Source organism: Micrasema longulum, unplaced genomic scaffold (assembly GCF_059751315.1).
Source record: "Micrasema longulum isolate JH-2025_06_02 unplaced genomic scaffold, ASM5975131v1 h1tg000191l, whole genome shotgun sequence".
Taxonomy (NCBI): domain Eukaryota; kingdom Metazoa; phylum Arthropoda; class Insecta; order Trichoptera; family Brachycentridae; genus Micrasema; species Micrasema longulum.
The window spans coordinates 632,092-650,440 of record NW_028277396.1 but is presented as its reverse complement, the minus strand read 5'-3'; the positions used below and the strand labels follow the sequence as shown (position 1 = coordinate 650,440).

The 18,349-nt window shown below is 31.3% G+C and overlaps 1 protein-coding gene across 5 annotated transcripts in view; it reads left to right on the top strand.

The window, feature by feature from the left end:
* The window catches only part of LOC148283830 (EGFR adapter protein-like), a 478,123-nt gene that overhangs the window by 345,330 nt on the left and 114,444 nt on the right, over positions 1 to 18,349 (top strand). Inside the window, exon 1 of one of the 5 annotated variants that reach the window (XM_088243135.1) lies at positions 1,589 to 1,725. The exons of the other annotated variants lie outside the window; for them this stretch is intronic. The gene's annotated coding sequence lies outside the window, so the exon portion shown is untranslated. Of the gene's footprint in view, positions 1 to 1,588; positions 1,726 to 18,349 lie in introns of those variants that run through there. 5 annotated transcript variants of the gene reach the window in all.

The following is an 18,349-nucleotide window of genomic DNA, read 5'->3' as shown; positions in this document are numbered from 1 at the left end:
AATTGTTTGTAAACATGTTTTCGTACCAATCCATAAGGGTTTATTTAATAACCTGTAGATTATTTCAATTAAAACAAAAAAAATATTCGTATAACTGTTGTGATTGGCTTAGGCCGTGCATAAATAAATAAAATTAAATAAATGTATGCTAAGATCAGCTAAATATACAAATAAATAAAAATAAATTTAAACAATATTGTGACTTTAAAATATTTGAAAATAAAATTCTCTTCAGAGTTGGTTTACTTATTTTATCTTGAATAGCCAAAAAAAATCATTAACATGCCAGTATATGTACTATATACTATGTACTATGTACCTACATTTCATACTTACTTTCCCTCTAGAAAATCGTAAGAACAAGGACCATAAACTATTCTTGTATCTAATTTCCAATCTAGGGGTAGCTTACTCAGTTCATGAAAAACTTTTTTAGCCATTGCCACAGTTTGACGCCAATCGCCGCTCCTTTCGATTTCCGGTATAAATAACGCGTTAAATGGCGAACTGGAGTTCGCAGTTCAGATTTTGACGTTTGTAGTATCTAGAATGTCTTGCGTCACGAAGTTTATTAAACTTGATAGGGAAATATTTTCATAACCTAGGGAGAAGTTCAGTGTAGCATTGATGGTCATTATTGTTTAAGGGTCGAATAATTTTTTTTTTTACTTTACATTTAAAGCATTAACTTTGCGGTATTTTTTTTACTAAATGTTACTTAATTATTATATATGACCACTTACTGACTATTCCATGACAACCAATTTCGAGACGTACCCGTCAGGTCTTCGTCAGGACATTACTTAAACTAAAATGCGAATTCCTTTGTACACTTTCACGTCGAATCGGCACGTTGGTTTTATATTTTTGTGCAACCACTACGGTAAATGTGTGTAGTGGAATTTTTCGTTTAGTTTAATTAGTGTCCTGATGATGAGACGGGTACGTCTAAAAACAGGTAGACACGAAAAAGTCGGCAAGTGGCTACATACAAAGTGTTTATTTATTTAAAGATGTAAATATTTATAAAACGTTTGATTTTGATCAGATATGTTGTTATTATTTATAAACATTTTTTATTCAACGCAGGTTGTGTCTTACTAAAGGTAAGCTCCCCACATGTCTACATTGCAAATTTTAAAATCAAAATTTAAAATCCGTTTAATACGATCCGTCCGATGCGTGCAATAGGGAAATATAGGCACTTGCCTTTAAGAGCCAAAATGTACACAAGCGATTAAAAAACCCAAAAAAATGAACACAAGAATAATATTTTAATTGTAGGTACTATAGTAAAATAATATTATGTCCAAATCCGAATTAAATCATAAAATTCAGTATTAACATACGTATTACACTACAAAAAGGTAATCGTAATTTTAAACATTTACAAAATATCAAAATGATTTAAAAAAAAAGAACATGCGCACGACACGAGGATTTGACATATCTTCAAGGGAGAGATTTCCCGAGTTCCGAACAGTTGGGCTACGGACTCCGTGGCGGTTACGCGTCTGTTCCGGTCCGTCGTTAGCTCGGCGTCGCGGCGTCGTTTCGCGGCACGTCGCGCCTTGGGGGCTCAGTTGGCCTTTATTGGAAAAGTTGCTTTAAGTTGTTTAGTGCGGCTGAGATTAATAGCCATAGCGTGTGATTACAGATGTTCTATCCCGGAAACCACTTCGTGTGAGGAGCCATTTTTCACGACGCGATTACTTACTTTAATTGGTAAATATTGACGAAATTTATTTATAAGTACCAAAATTATTTACGATAATGACAATTACTTAATTAAAAACTATTAAAACATCCGTAAAAATTGTTTTTAATAGTTTAAAATTAAATTATTTGAAGTGAGAAGTAAATATATAACTTTTTAAGTTTTTCTATTATTGAAAGACATATATTTGTATTTTTTAAAGTCTAGTCCATAGCTAAGAAAATAAAATTTTCGATGCCATTGGGATATTTCAAAGTAATAATTATAATTTTCAATAAAAATATTTAACAAACTATACCAAGAAGTTACGAAATGATAACATCAAAATTTAGTAAACAATATATAAATCAAAATTTTCAATTTAACATTTAAGTTTGTTGGTAAAATTCTTGGTGGAAGTTCGTTGTAATCAATTATAAAATATAAAATATAAAAGACGAGTAGGTTGCTGGTTATTCGAATTCGTGGATTTAAGTTTCACTCGTCTTTGGTGTCTATAGAACATTTTCAATTAATGTAATCTTATTTTCTTGAAATCTACATTCAACATTTGTCGTTATGAGACATTCGTGTTTATATTTTTTATGTTGGATATAAAGAACAAATAAATTTCCAACTAAATAGGTATTTCGTACTTTTTATTTCAAGTATCAGATTTCAAATAGGTAAGCGCAAGAAGTGCAGCTGTATAAAAACGAAAAAATTCTACTGACGCTTCACGATTTCGGGTATAATTTCTTTATAAATCTTATTTATTTATTTTAAAGAAACAAACAGTCTACAATGATAAAATAACATTTAAAAAAATGTGGTTTAAAGACAGACCAGTAAAGTTTCTAAATAAGAATCATACATATTATTCAATTGTGTTACAACGAAAGGGTGTGTTTATGTGTATTTGTATGAGAGTAAGTGAAGATGTGTGTTTATGTGTATTAGTGTGGGAATAAGGGTTCAGGTGTGTGTAAGTGTGAGCATAAAATAATCTTATCTTTTTTTAAACATAGGTATACAGAAAGAAATATATAATCATAATTACGTAGTGTATAAAACTATCCTAACATTTTGTAATTTCTTAATGTATATTAAGTCGTCTTTGTATATATTTTCACATGCAAAAAAAAGTTTATTTTTAAAGGTCCCCGATACGGATAACAGTGAAGTCTCATTTTTTTATTTTATTTCGTTTTTTATAGTGTGAAAAAAATTAATTAAATTAATTAATAAATCATGTTTTATTCACATATCGAAAATCAAAGTACGTACTAAATAAGAAACATTCTGTTTATTTTTTACAACAATTAAAATATTTCAAATTTCTTTGAAACTAATATTAAATATTTGCATTTATGTGCAGTATTTTATTTTCGACCGCACATGTTTTGAATAAAGCATCTAATTTCGGCGAAAAAAAAACCTTAAGCGGCAATTAAGTAAATTGTGCTAAAACATTGCTCTCATTAAATATAAACGTAATCTAGAATCCAAATTCAGTGGAAAATAAAAGATATCCACATTTATTTATTTTGGCGTGTCTAAAAGCAATAAATTTAGTTTTTTTGGGCCGCTTTTCTTGACAATCACAAACGGTATTGGTACTTGCGTACTTAGAATTGGACCTTTAGACTGAAAATTTATTCTGACATTTTCAAAGGCTTAATAGGCGTGTTGATTTATTCGAAAACACAAATATACGCCAATCGATCTTGTATTGATCGATGTGTAAATAACTGAATCAAAGTAGAAATAAAATGTCTTAAAATCAACTCATGTAATTTTTAAACTTCTCTTTTGTTTTAAGACGAATTTGTATGGAAAACTTCGATCATAAATAAAAGTTAAGCCCTCTATTTTTAATTTATTTTTTTAACAAATTCTTTAAAATTCTTTTTTAAGTCACCTATATCACAAATAATGCCGAGGACGCGGTTTCAGCTCTGCTTGATGCACTTATCCCTACTGCTGAAGTAGATTAGAGAACATACAATATTTATTCCATTACCCTCGTCATCACCACCAATCTTCTCATAAGAACTTGGAAAAATCGTCTTCAATCTCAATTTAAATAATGCGTCTGATCTAGATTGAATTGATACTACGCTTGTAAAAATTTGCTGGTCTTTAGCTTTATTTGGACTTCTTACCATGTTTAATATTTGTCTTTCCAAAGGTATCTTCCCAGATTGCTGGAAAACAGGATTGATGAAAATTGACCCTAAGCGCTCTGTTCAACCAAGTACTGGTCCTAAAGCGTAAAGACCAATCATTCTTCTGCATATTCTGGAAAAAAAATAGAACGACTTATTTGTAAAAGATTTGAGTCTCACTCAAATGTAACTTAACCGATAAATGCGAAGCAATTTGGGTTTAGATTCAATATTTCTACAAAAGATGCCATATTTTCGAAAAGCAGTTTTGCTAAAAACACAAACAAAAAATGTGTCCTTAGTATATTACTTGATATCTCAGGTGCCTTCGATCATGCTTAGTGATCAATGATTCTATCTTAGCTATGACTGCGAAAAATACCTGCAAATTTATTTTAAATTATAAAAGCTAATTTTTAAATCAAAACGTTGTATATCCCAGTGGTAGCACACTTTTATCACGTGAGATTTCATGTGGCTGTCCTCAAGGTTCTGTTTTGAGACTCCTTTTGTGAAATGTATTGTTCGATAATTTTCTCGAACTGACCCTTCCTTTATCATGTATGATTCAGGTTTTTGTCGGTAATGGATGTATTTTGATTGAGGACGATTGCCACGGATCCCTGGAAGGTGATGCAGCTAATGCGTTAAATAGAAAAACTGATTGGGGTATTTAAAACAAATTAAGTTTTGCTCCTCAAAAATCATAATTCCTACAATTAAAGAGCAATCTTGTGTGTCCTCTTTCAATCGAATTTCTAGGCACTTTTTTTCAAGCTTCAAATTCGGTTTCAAACCTAGCTGAAATTTAAAAAAAAATTGTCTTGTACTTCTTATGCTAAAAAAGCTGTGAATTTGGGAAAGACGACTTTCAACAAAGTTGCTCGCTTGGCCAGAGCCAGCTGGGGGTTGTTTTTTGGGTTGACTTTAATAGTATATTATGAATCTGTTTTCTTAGGCATCGTTTGCTAGGCTGTTAGGCAAACCGATGTGAGTTGCAATGTTTTAGGTGAATTATACTAAGCGGACAAAGTCAACCTCTTCTGGCTCTTACTAGAGCATATATGACATGTCGACGGATGCACTTACGGATCTAACGGGCTTATCTCCTTTAAATCTGGAGGTCCAGTGACGATCCGTTAATTTCTGTCCACTTAAAAAAAAGTTTTCCTCTATTTTTGGTGACGTCTATCTACTTCCAACTGAAGGAATGTCTCAATCGGACATAAAAAAACAATAAAGATGCTCTTCTTGATGCTTGGCAATCGCGATGGGAATCTTCCCCTTCAGGGAGAGTGAATTATTTTTTTCTCCTTAAATCCGTCACCGCTTAAAATTTTCTTGAGTTATATCTAATCACTAGACTCGCAGTTTTTATCAGGCCATAGTAAGCTTAATGACAAATGATTTGTTTTTATATTGTTAATTCCCATTCGTGCTGCTGCGGATATCCTAATCAATCTTCTGAACACATCCTGTGGTCTTGTCCTTTTCTTTCTATTTATGATAACCAAATGGAGCTTTTCGCTACTGTCCTTGACCTTGTTATAGGTCCTGTCGGATAAACAAATTTGGTGGCTTCCAAAAATAATTTTGAAGCTTTTAAAAAGTTTTGTTATTCTTTCGGTGAATTGATCGTGTACAATCTATTTAATCCCAGTCTGTGAAAAATTCGCTTCCTTCTTTTCTCAATCCAACGAAGTACATATTTTGCACTTCTGGATTACCTTCTTTCAGCTCAAAAGCTACCAGATTACAGAGAACTCCTTCGGGTAGATTTTCTCGTTTGGCAACGAGCATTTTTTCCATACACGTGGTCACCGTCAAGGAGACTTATGTCCTCAAATGCGGTGTGTGGTATGTGGTGGCCAAGCTATTTTGCAAATAATATCTCAACTTTCTTCTCTCAATCTCCTTCGCACATTGATAAACTCAGTCATTTAAAATGAAGATTGAATTACTTTGTGTTATTTATTTAAAATATTGAATTACATCCTCACTAGTTCGAAGCTGCTCAGTAGAAAGCGAATGCGCTTATTGAAAGAAAAAAACAATTGAAACCGTTCTTAGGTTTTTTTTTATCAATTATGCTCACTGCGTTAGTATTTTTATATAATTAAAAAAAAATAAAGATTTAAACATTTTAATTAAATTCCAAATCTTTTGCAATAAAAGACATGATTGAGAAAGGATATGGTGATCTAGGCATTTACATGGCTGTAGTTGGCTAGTCTGAGTGCCCACTTTACACATTGTGTAACATTCACTATTCCGAAAGACAACAGGTGGAAGAGTCAAGGAAATGTGGAGGTCTACGAACATTTATGCATACATAAAACATTGTTAATAACTAGTAAAATGCTTTACGCATGGAGGGTTTCGGTTTAGATTCCTGGTGAGATCAAAATAATCAAATGTGATTTTTTTAAAGTCTGGGTGTTTTGTAACGAAAGTCATCACTACAATTATTAAAATAAACAGAGAGCTGAATTTCATCCTTTGGGTTATTCTTTTTGTTTACTTAAAGTAATAATGTTTTATTTTATTTTATTTACTTTAATTAGCTTCTTGATTTCTTTATGTTTAGTTTTATTATTATGAACGTAAAAAACATTTTTGATTTTCTTCCCTAAGGATATTTTAAATCAATTAGAGTTTTTTCCTTTCTTACCCTCGAGGGGTTTGTTCCGAGAGCATGTAATTATCTCCATTTTCTCGTTATTTCTCTCCATTTTTCTGTTTGCTTTGTCCCGGATTTTAGCCTTATACGGAAACTGATCAAATATTATTATCATCGAATAACTAAGTATCGCCGGTCTTTTAAATCGCCGAAGTTGGCAAAAAATAATTAGCATGTCACAATTTAAGGGGAGAGACATTTTGCTTCTTAGGAATATTGTAATCTAGAGGGAAATTTGAGGAGAAAATTTTTACTATCGCAGAAAAATTGTTTCTATTAAATTTTTTAAGCTTATGCATATTAGTTTGCAAGGAAATCTGAAAGAAGAGTAAAAGTAGATATTTTTCAACACTTATTACCAAAATTATTTTAAAATTTCAAATCTAATTCAGGAACACCACCAAATATGTTAAATATTAAATTATTGGGTATTGACATTAGTTGTATTCGTTTTTTCCCAAGGAAGAGAAGAAAAGGAAACATAAAAATAAATTATTTGATATTTATTTATTCGTACAAATGTCTATTTATTAAATGTATAAATTACGAAAAAATAATAACGTATCCCTTACTCTATGAGGTTAAGACCCCTGTGTTGAGTACAACCGCTGAATAGATAATACACAGTACAACATAATGGAAAGTGTAAACATGCATACTTCATTCATTTATTAAAAGAAAACAACAGCCATTGTAACAAAAAAAATCAATATTTACAAATAAACCAAAATTATAGGCTTATTACAGATTTCTAAATATATACGTAAATAAAATGCAAAAAAATAAGAAAAAAACAAAATAAATATTATTAAACAATACCAAAAATGAAAATTCAAAACATAAACATGTATTTTAATAAACATCTGGGCAACTCGCTTAATAGTATATTAAACTATGCAACATCTCGTAGCAGTCTCCTGCTATGGTTTCTTCCCTTAGACAAAATCCTAACTTGATCACCAATCAGTAAATAATGTTTTCTCCTTCAGTATTTTACAGTTAATTAGTCAATAATTCATAGCACCGTACACAGCGCAAATATTACGATCACCTTTGTAAGCTTTATTCCATCGATTGAACGCGAACAAAAGCAGGAGTCGAAAATGCTCACTTTCGTCTACTTGACGTTCCAGTTTTAAAGCTTGTAATCAAAAAAATAATGTAAGTATGCAACGTAAAAGCAAATACAATGTCTTGTAGAGGAGAAATTTTTCTTTCAAGTGTTATGTGGTATAATTATATAGAAATGATGCTGTATAGAAGGATAGAATGAAATTATGTTCCAAAAAATTAGCGTTGTCGCATGAATATTGTTTTGCAAAACGCGTATTAGAAAATATTTTATTTCTATGCCAGTTTACCGAAAATTCAAAACTGTATGTCGCGCCTTTATCACTGCTTCATATTTACCGACTATAAGTTAGGTTCCAGAAATTTTTCAGGCGTTGCCAAGTATGTAAAATAATTCAATCAGATGCATTTCTTCCCAACTAGAAAGGTTTCAGCTGCATAACTTCACTAAAATTAACCGACGGATGAATTGAAAAAATATGGATGTTTGAACATGGGCGAAATGTTGAATGTTACACAGTGTGTAAAGTGGCCACTCAAACTAGCCAATGTCAAGTCATAAATCCTTTAAATGCCTTGACTTTCATATAACCTTCTCTAAAATTTTCTCCATCTCGGTTGTAATTTGTTAATCTTAACTCCCTAGGAGATGAAATCCAGTATTTTGTCATCAAACTTTTGAACAAACTCAAAGTTTTGAACTTTACCATTTCGTTATTCTTTTGGTATTCCTTTTTTAATTTGAAAATATAGAACATGCTGACACTTTGAGTACCGGCCGAATACACATAGAATTTACCTTGTGCCCGGCCCATTTTTGTGAAATTTCATGCTTTGTGAAGGGTTTCTTAAAAGTGTCATAATTATGAAAATACTGAGTTAAATCAATTCAAACTTCTCATACTTATTTGAATCAAATAAATACAAAAAAAAATGTATGGTAGTTTTGCCAACATTGGCCTTTAGGGAGAGCCACATTGCGCATTGCACAAATACAGGGTCTCACTCCTTTTTTTGAGCTTTGTATCTTGGAGCCGTGTCAACACGTGATTATTACAACCATGCGTTGTGTCCCGGTCCCGTGTTTTCACATGGTTTTCCAGCAGAAAAAAAGTACTAATAAAAGTCAGTACATATCAATAAATTGCACTTTTTTAGACAGCTGGTAAACCACGTGAAAACACGGGACCGGAACACAACGTATGGTTATATAATCACGTGTTTACACGGTTCCGGGATACAAAGTGTTATCACCTGATTCAATTAATATTTAGGTACTTATACAAACATTTGATATATCTTTGATGGGTGGACATAAGAGTATAACTGCAAAAGTGCAACTTTTCAGGAGAGCAAAAAAACCATATTATGAACCCAATTATTTAGCCACAGAACTCTTATTTTGCAAAGTAGGTTAGTATTTTCTCCGCTTTTCCCTGCTCACAACATGCAACTTTCCATTTTCAAAAGATGACAGCAGTAAGTTTTCCACTCACAGATAACTTTTGTTCTAACGTGTAAAACCTAACTCACTCTCATGTTTTGTTCAATCTGATTTAAATTTCCGCATATTGCTTTAATTAACTAAGTTTCCTGTCATTCGTGACGACAGACTAATTTATGAACATAAATATTAACAGAAATATTCCAGATTTACAACTTGAACCATCTAAGATGGGACAGAAATGAGTCTATTCATACTACTAGAACTAACTGGTTATCTGTAAGAAGGAGACTTAAATTTAATATGTTGATATTTATACATAATTTTTTTCACGATAAATTACCAAAATATTTTAAGGATAAAGTTGTCTTAAACAAAAATTGTCATGAATATGCTACTAGACAAAAGGATAAAATAAGACTACCATTATTGAAAAGAGCTGAGTCGCAAAATTGTTTGATGTATAAGGGTTTAAAAATGTATGATGAGATGCCTGAATGTATGAAGAATGAAAAGTGTCTGAAAGAATTTAAAAATAAATGTATAAGTTACTGTAAGGAAATGTAAATATATATAGATGATGTAAATGTACATAACATTTTATATTAGTTTTAATATAAGCTAACTTAAGAAATAAATTAAATAAAAATTTATTTTTTTTTAAATGTATTTGTCACTCAATGAATGATAGACATGAGTCTACTTATATTACTGAGACCATCTTGTTCTATTCGTGCCACTAAAAATATGACACAAATGTGAATACTTATTTAAGTAAAATCAAAGTTTCATAAGCACAAAGTTGTTTATTTATGTTTCAAGTAGTAATAGAAGTGTACTGTTAATACCATTGATGCAGGCATATACAAGGAACATTTTCGCATATAAATCACAAAATGAACAAAAATGCGGTTTCCTATTATGTCCGCCTATCAAAGATATTCATTTTTATAAATAGCCCCTCCATTGGTACAGGCACGAATAAGAAATGTATGTTTCATGAAATTCGTTTTTTTAAACTATGAAATATCGAATAAATTTTGACAGGAAAAATACTTGAATAGTGAAACCAGTATCTCAACAGAGACGAACGGAATAATTATTCAGAAATGTGGAGATGTTAGCATTTACATGCCTTAATGACCTGTTAATGGCTCGTTTAAGTGATTTTTTTACAAAATATAATAAAATATAAAAAAATCTTAAATAATAATAGCCCCATTTTTGTGAAAAATCACCTCAGGGGCGCTTTATAATTATATACTCAAACTTACTGTATATTATATTCCCCGGTGTAAATTTAAGGGTACGATAAACTAAATAAATGAGATTTTAGTTGGGATCTGAATTGACTGGGACTGTCAACGAATCGTAAGTTTGAAGGCAATTGGTTCCAGGCAGAGGGTCCGGCAACGGCAAAAGCATGATTTCTGAATCTAGTGGTCGGGGAATGCCGGGTTTTTACAAGTTTTCTTCTGCCTGTATCAAATGTTGACCTAAGAGAACCTAGATTTTCTTTGACGTGTACCAAATACAAAGGTCCTACAGGTATCTTGGAGCCATTTCATGAAGGGATTTGAATAATGTCAAGGGTCCAGCAAAGCTTGTATTTTATTCTCTCTGGGCCTTTTAACCAGTGCAAATCTCGAAGATGTTGTGAGATGTGAGAATATTATTTTACTCCGTAATGAGCCTAGCTGCCGCATTGAAAACGGATTGAAGCTTATGAGTTTGGTATTTTGGGAGATTTGCGTATATTCCATTACAATAATCCAGACGCAAAACGACATTAGCATTTACAAGAGCTTTAGTTGAATCTATAGGAATATATTTATTATTTATTTTTGTTATTTTTATTTAATATAATATAACGTCACAACATTTTAACAAAAAAAGAACATGATAAAGCAAAATTACAAAAAAAAAAAACGAAATGAAATACCACACCAAAAAAGAGGCGATCTCTTGTGCTTGCTGTGGGATTATAATATTAATAATATAGGTAAAAAATACACATATATTTCAAAAAATAAATGGTGGTATATTTAAAAAAATATATAACTAAGTTCATAAACAAATGCATACAAAAGCGTATGCGTGCGTACACATGTATATTAATTATACACACACATACACGCACACTCACCATTTCTTTGTACGGATTTGATTAGTCGGAGATGGAAGAAACCAGCACTTACCGTTTTATTAACCTGAGAATGAAGAGAAACATCTGAATCTAAATGGACACCAGTATTTAACATTAATACTAGGTACACAATGTGTATTATGTAACATTCACCATTCTGCCTATTTTTTGTGATTTATACATCTATAAAATTTTCCTAAGCGGTATACACATATTTGTTAAAAGCGGGTGTCGTTTCACACTATTTGACACTTCTTCATTGGCGATATCTGATGACTTTTTGCTTAAGTTTTTTTTTTATAGCAATATTTTTTTTTTGTTTGTGCGATCAACCATTTATTCGAATATTATCGTCAACCTAAAATAATTTTATTTTTTATTTTTTCAATCAAATTTAACTACTCATTTATACTAGGTATTATTGACAATGTTTTGAGTTTGCCAAAATATTTTTAAGCTAATACTGGAATTTAAGGCTTTTAGAAGTTTATCTAACTAGACCAATTTGTTTAAGCAATTTAGTTGAAGTAATAATGCGCATTTTACGTGTCTATTTTTTACATGTTTTTTAAATATGTGATTGGTTAAAACTCTAATGTCTGTCATATGAATAGTATAGTCTAGGAGGTACAATAGTAATCATAATATAATCTACGAGGCTTTACAAGGGGGTTTTCTAATTTTACTGAAGGGGTACTTTGATATTTTTTTCATTTTTAAAATAAAAATCTTACCCCGTAGATATGGAAACGTCGATAAGTGGTTATGTATAAATATTAAATACCATTTATTAAATGGAAAATTAACGTGGCGCTCTTATTGACACATCCTGTACGAGTGTATCGATGCCAATAAAGGATTAACAAAATGATTTAAATTAATATCATTTGTGTCATCAATTTAAAACTGCTAAGTCTGTTTGTTTTGTGCGCCCTCAAAATATTCAGTTTATAAGTCAAGATATTTTAATAAACTCATTTAAGTTTTGATCGTGCTCATAGTCTATGATTTACAGATTTTAATAACGCAGAGGGGTGACTCGAGAAGGGGTCATTATGAACGAAATGAATAGCAAAGATGCCGAAGCGACTTTAATAAGTACATAAAGAGCTTATCGTTATAAAGATCGACCGACGAGTTGTTGATGCTTAAACTTCTTAGATTTTCACGGCCGTTCAGATGCACACTACTGGGTTATTATGCCATGTATCGTATGTACTATTTCATGAAATTTCGGATCAACTTACAGTGTCAATTATCAGGGTTGATATTTTTTGTGAAATAGATGTATAACCTTTGGTACTAAGCGCGGCATCTAAACCGTTTTCGGCACGTCAACAATAATTAGAGATTGTCTTAAATGAGCAAAGGACCAAACCCTCTCGAAACTGATCGTATTTATAAGCTGAATTATAAAAACGGTCTTAAGGTGTAAAGACTGCAGACTGATTGAAAAATTACAACCAAAGTAAAGGAGCAGCAGGTTACCCCCATAAATCAGCTTTGGTCCAACACCACACAGAAACGGGGAATAAGTTTTCCTCCTAGCTATCTAGTTTCTAGTATCTTAGGGATACCCAAAAGTCACTCAACTCGATTGGTATAGAGGCGATTGAGATTTACAATATCCTGACAATATAAACAGAGATGTGTTTAAAATCATCTTCTTACCCCGTTATAAACAAATCGCATAAAAGCGTAGACCGAGAAGCGCCACAGATTTCAAATTGACAAGCTGTAGACAGCAACGACGACGACACGGTGCAAATCCTTAGAACTTAAGGTTACACATCTATTTTACAAATAACATCAATCCTGATGATGGACACTATTATGCGATCTTAAACATTGGTAAATAGACATACGGCATAATAACCCAGAAAAACGTATTGAACAGTTGTTAATGCATTCCGCTGTTTAAAAATTAAACTCTTCCACTTATCTTTAGATGAATTTCAGCATTATTAATAAAATAGCACATTACCAAAATGATCGAAATAAACTGGGTTATGGTCCCGTGGTAGCGTTATAGACTCGCGGGTCGAAGGTCCAAGATTCGAATTCCACTCTTCTATAACTCGATTCCCATTTGTCCAGAACTATTTATGACTTTTAGGAAATGGTCTGGAAATCGGAAAATTTAGGCGAATTATAAGAAGTCAAATATTTATTTTTCTGTTTAAAAAAACAAATAAATAAATGTTTGAGAGGGGTATTTATAAATTCTTTTAATATTTTGACAAAAAACATGAAAAAATTGTGATATTGTGATTCGTAACATCAGCAAAAATTGTAAAGTTGACATTGTTTGTCAAATATATTTGTATTTGTTTATAATGTGCGACTATTAATTTCAATGAAAATGAATGAACTAAATATATAAAATCTAATAATAAAGGTATTGTAGGTACTAATTGTTGTTATTTTTAGATTCAATTTAAACTTTTTATAAAGGTGTTATAAAAATTCATTTCTTGACCTCTTTTGTTCAATCGATTTTCCCTGCCGCTGAAAAAAGCGAAGAAAAATTTATGAATAAATAATTAGCACACAGCATTTAGAAACAGTCAATTGCAAGCATTCTAGCCAGAGAAAAGTTAAGTTTTTGTTGTCATTTAAATGGTTGTAACTTTGTTGTTACAAATATTTAATTCAGTATGCGAGCATAATTATTGGTAAATTAAAAAATGATTTCTACTCAAGTTGAAGAAAGTGTTGACCTCGCTCTTTCATGACATTGGTCGTAAAAAGTCAAAGAGGTTGATGCATGCCGCAGATTGAAGATTCTTACTAGATGTTGAAAATAAAAAATAAAAATAAAGAATAATGAAAAAAATACAAAAGGCAATCATGAAGTTTCGCATATATTAATAAATTTTTGTGTCTTTTATCTATGTATGTATGTGTATGCGCTTGGGTACTGGTGTAATTTTTATAAACTGGCGCGTGTGTAGTATATACGCATTGTGTAGTATCAGTGAATAAGCCCGTGGTATGACATCGCACGGCATACGCATTATAAAAATAATCTGTGTCTCTCTCACGCTCAGATGCGCTTATGAGCGTGACATAGACAACTATTGCTTTATTAGTTGCTAATGATATGGTAATACAATATACACAGGATGCTTCTACGTTCGTCTAAGTTTCGCTGCGATTCTTAGTAGTAAAATATAATAACATGTACAAGTATTAAGTTACGGATTAAAAACACTGGTTTATAAATACGTAGGTATTTTCATTTAATTAAATCATGCATAGGTCGATTATGTAGTGATGGCGCTTATGCAAAACTTAAACAAAAACATTTTTAATGTACATAATACTGATTTTAGAAATCTTGATGCTATATATTGTTATATTAAATGTTTTTAAAAATCTCTTTTGGATTAGAGCGAAAAAAAACAATTACTTAAAAAATGTCATATATGTATTTACTAGTATTTACTTTTAAACAAGCATATTGTTTATTTAATATTTTGTGTTCATCATAATAATAATTAATCGGGTGTAATTAAAATGCACAGTACAAATTATATTTTATTTTATTTTTTATTTTATTTTATTTTATTTTTTTATTTTATTAGGGAAATCAACAGTTCTACATACATATTTTTAGTAAACAAACAGATATAGTGTATAAACTCAGAACCAATAACAGATTTCCACATAGTATACAAAGTTAGTAAAGAATATATATATTACATATCAAATAAATACAAACAATTTATACATATAAAAATGTTATTTTCAAGTACTCAATAATCAAAGATTTTTTAAATATTAATTTTAAGAACATTAAGTTACTGTAAATTGGGCGGGATAAGGACAAAAAAGGACAAAAATGCTTGAAGAGAGGATAAGGAGGGGGGGGGGGGGGAGATGTACATATTTATTATTATAATGTCTACTAAGTTACATAATACATTTTTAGTTTAAATTTTAAATCTGACAGAGTGATGTTTGTATAATCTATATTTTTAAATTTTGTATTGTACATTGAAAAAGTCCTACGAAAAAAAGCATTTTTAACATACGATGTCTTACTTGTTGGTACATGAAACAGGTGGTACCGTCTACAAATCCTGGCTGGCACATGTATTGTTATTAAAACAAGCAGCTCTGTACAGTCAACCATTCCTGTCACAATTTTGTAAAGCAGTAGTTGGTCCGCACACACTCTGCGGTATTGTAGAGAAATGATTCCATGGAAGGTGGAGGCAGTGAGAGTAGATACATAAGAAATACCGGTTTTGTATTTAAGGTACTTTATAAATTTGTTTTGAATATTTTCTATTCTACTTATATATATGGCATACTGGGGATTCCATATCTGAGAGGCGTATTCCAAATGGCTTCTGACAAATGTATAATATAATGAAATAAGGGCCTTTGGATTATCAAAGTGTTTACTCATTCGAATTATGAAACCTAACATGCTCAATGCTTTGGAGATAATTTTATTGATATGCGATTCAAAAAGTAGTTTTGAGTCTAAAACAATCCCAAGATCTTTAATTTCGTGCTTTCTCATTAGTACATTATTGTTTAGTTTGTAATCAAAATTAAGAATTTTTCTTTTCCTTGTGAATGTAATACAGACACATTTATTTATATTCAAAAACAGTTTATTTTCAATACAATAGTCAGTTAGACGATTAAGATCGTCTTGAATCATTAGGCAATCTTCTTGAGATTTAACTTTAGCGTATATTTTCATATCATCGGCATAAAGAAGAAATTTTGAATAACGAAAGCAAACATCAATGTCATATCGGAGATAATATGCATACACACTTATTGACAAACAATTGTTATTTATATACTTAAAACAATCTACACAATTTCGCATTCTAGTTCTAGAGTAATTAACTATAAAAAAAACCTTTTTAAAAAATTTAAATTGTCCCCTGTTCTCAGAAAGATTATAATTAGCAAAATGCAACATTTAAAAAAATGATTTTAAAAAATAATTTAAAAAATATAAAATAATGCAACAAAGTATTTTTGTTCATAAATATAATTTTCTTTAACAAATTGTATTTATTTTCATATACACAACCCTCTAATCCAAAACCGAATTTAAAAAAAAGATTGCTCATTTGGTTAAAATTTAATTCTTTTTTTTAAATCAACATCCCGTAGGTTTTGAATGCGTTAGTGTGAGTTTTCTGAACGCGCCAACTTATGTGTATGTATGTGTGTATGTATGTATATAAATATATATATATTTATATATGTGTATGTATTGATATACGCATTTTTTTTCTTATTGGTGGGGGTTAGTGCTATCCAAGCTCCTGACGTCACTGCGAACTGTGAAGATCTATTGTGACGGGTCCCCGAGAATAGTTCTCGCCCTCCAAGCCCAGATCCGTAAAGTATTGGGCTATTAAGTAAGGGGCGAGCTCTTTAACATCCTCATGTTTAACCAGTGGTCCCCCGAGGATGAGGCTCCTTTTATGATGTAAAGCATCCCATTTATATAGAATGTGTATTGGTGTTTCCTCATCTGCACTGCAGAACCTACATCTAGAGGTTTCGGAAAGGTTCATTCTAGCAAGGTGTTTGTTCAATCTGAAGTGCCTTGTAAGGGCTCTAGTGATAACCCTTACTTGATAAATATAGCGCAGGAAATTGGTAAAATAAACCAAAGTAGGGAACAAAATGCCGAACACTCCTCTAGTGAAACGGAAGGCCTGTTGACTTCCAACAGGCCGGCTTCTCCTGAAGAGTTTTAAGTGGTTTCCTCTCCACGTGAGCAAATGCTGAGAAGTTCCTGATTAGCCCACATTAATATATCCCTCCTGATTCCAATAGTTTAGATAAATTTTAAGATATTTAATTGCAGAAAAATCCACTTTTTGAATTATAAACCTTGTATATTATAAGCAAGGTAAATAATAAAGCAACTCCCATAAAAAATATAAAAAAACCCTTACTTGATCAATATGAGTACACTAGTAAGTTTATATTTTATTTGTCGGTTATTTTTTTAACTATTATCATTATTAAAATGTAATTGCCTAGCTTGGAACGGGGTATTTTCCTTTGTTAGCTGGGCAAAGTGTACGAAAAAATGTTTGTTATGTGATAAAATGTGTTAATAAAGAAAAAAAGAAAAAAATGCATTTGCAAAATTGTTATTGATGATTGCAAATTGTTTTTGCTAACTGATTTTCAAAACATCACATTAATTATTAGAGCTTCTCATCCGCTTCCCTCATATTTGCGTCTCTCGAGGGAGGCTTCTACTTGGTCGGTGAAGGCTTTAAGTGTACTCAAAAGTTTGAGTGATAGGAGAGATAATTCTTGACGCGTAAACTGCCTGGAACGCTGGCGTTGGGGGGTTGGAATCAGATATTCTACCAAGAAAACGAGAAATGTGCCGGGAATTCCACATTTTAACTCCGAATCTTTTTGTCTTATTCCCGGATATCTGATTAAATACGATTCACGGCAAAAAACTTGAAGGCCTGGCTTTATTTTTTTGCGATCTTTCTAATGCTTGTAGAAAGAGGAATTAAGTATTTTCCCTTTTATTTTATTCTTTCGAAGATACAATCGAGAGCGTCACTATCATGATTTGATTACAAAAACTACAGGAGGTTTTTCAATTTAATATTATTATCAGAAGTTTCAAATATCTCTTTTTATAAGTAAATATTATAAAGCTATGTCGGCCTCGTGGTGTAGTGGTGAAGAGGCACGTTTGCGTACCATGCAAGAGATCTTGGTTGCAAAAATATTTTTTTTTCTTGGACCAGTTGGTTTTATTACAATATTTGAATTTGTCTAAATGTTTGAAGACAAAGACTAGATTTTACCCTGATTTAAGTCATGTAAATGCCTAAACTTCCATATTCCTTTCTTTAAGGTATTCTCCATACCTGTTGTAATTTGTTAATCTTAATGACTCCCAAGGGGGTGAAATCCAGTATTTTGTTTAAAAACATTTTGACAAACTCAAATATTGTAATAAAACCAACTGGTCCAAGAAGAAGATTAAAAATTGGAAAATTATTTTCAGGCGTTGCCTAGTATGTGAAATAATTCATTCAGATTAATCTCTTCAAAACCATAAAAGTTTCAGCCATCAAACATCACTAAAATCAACAAATGGAAGAATTGAAGAAATACGGAT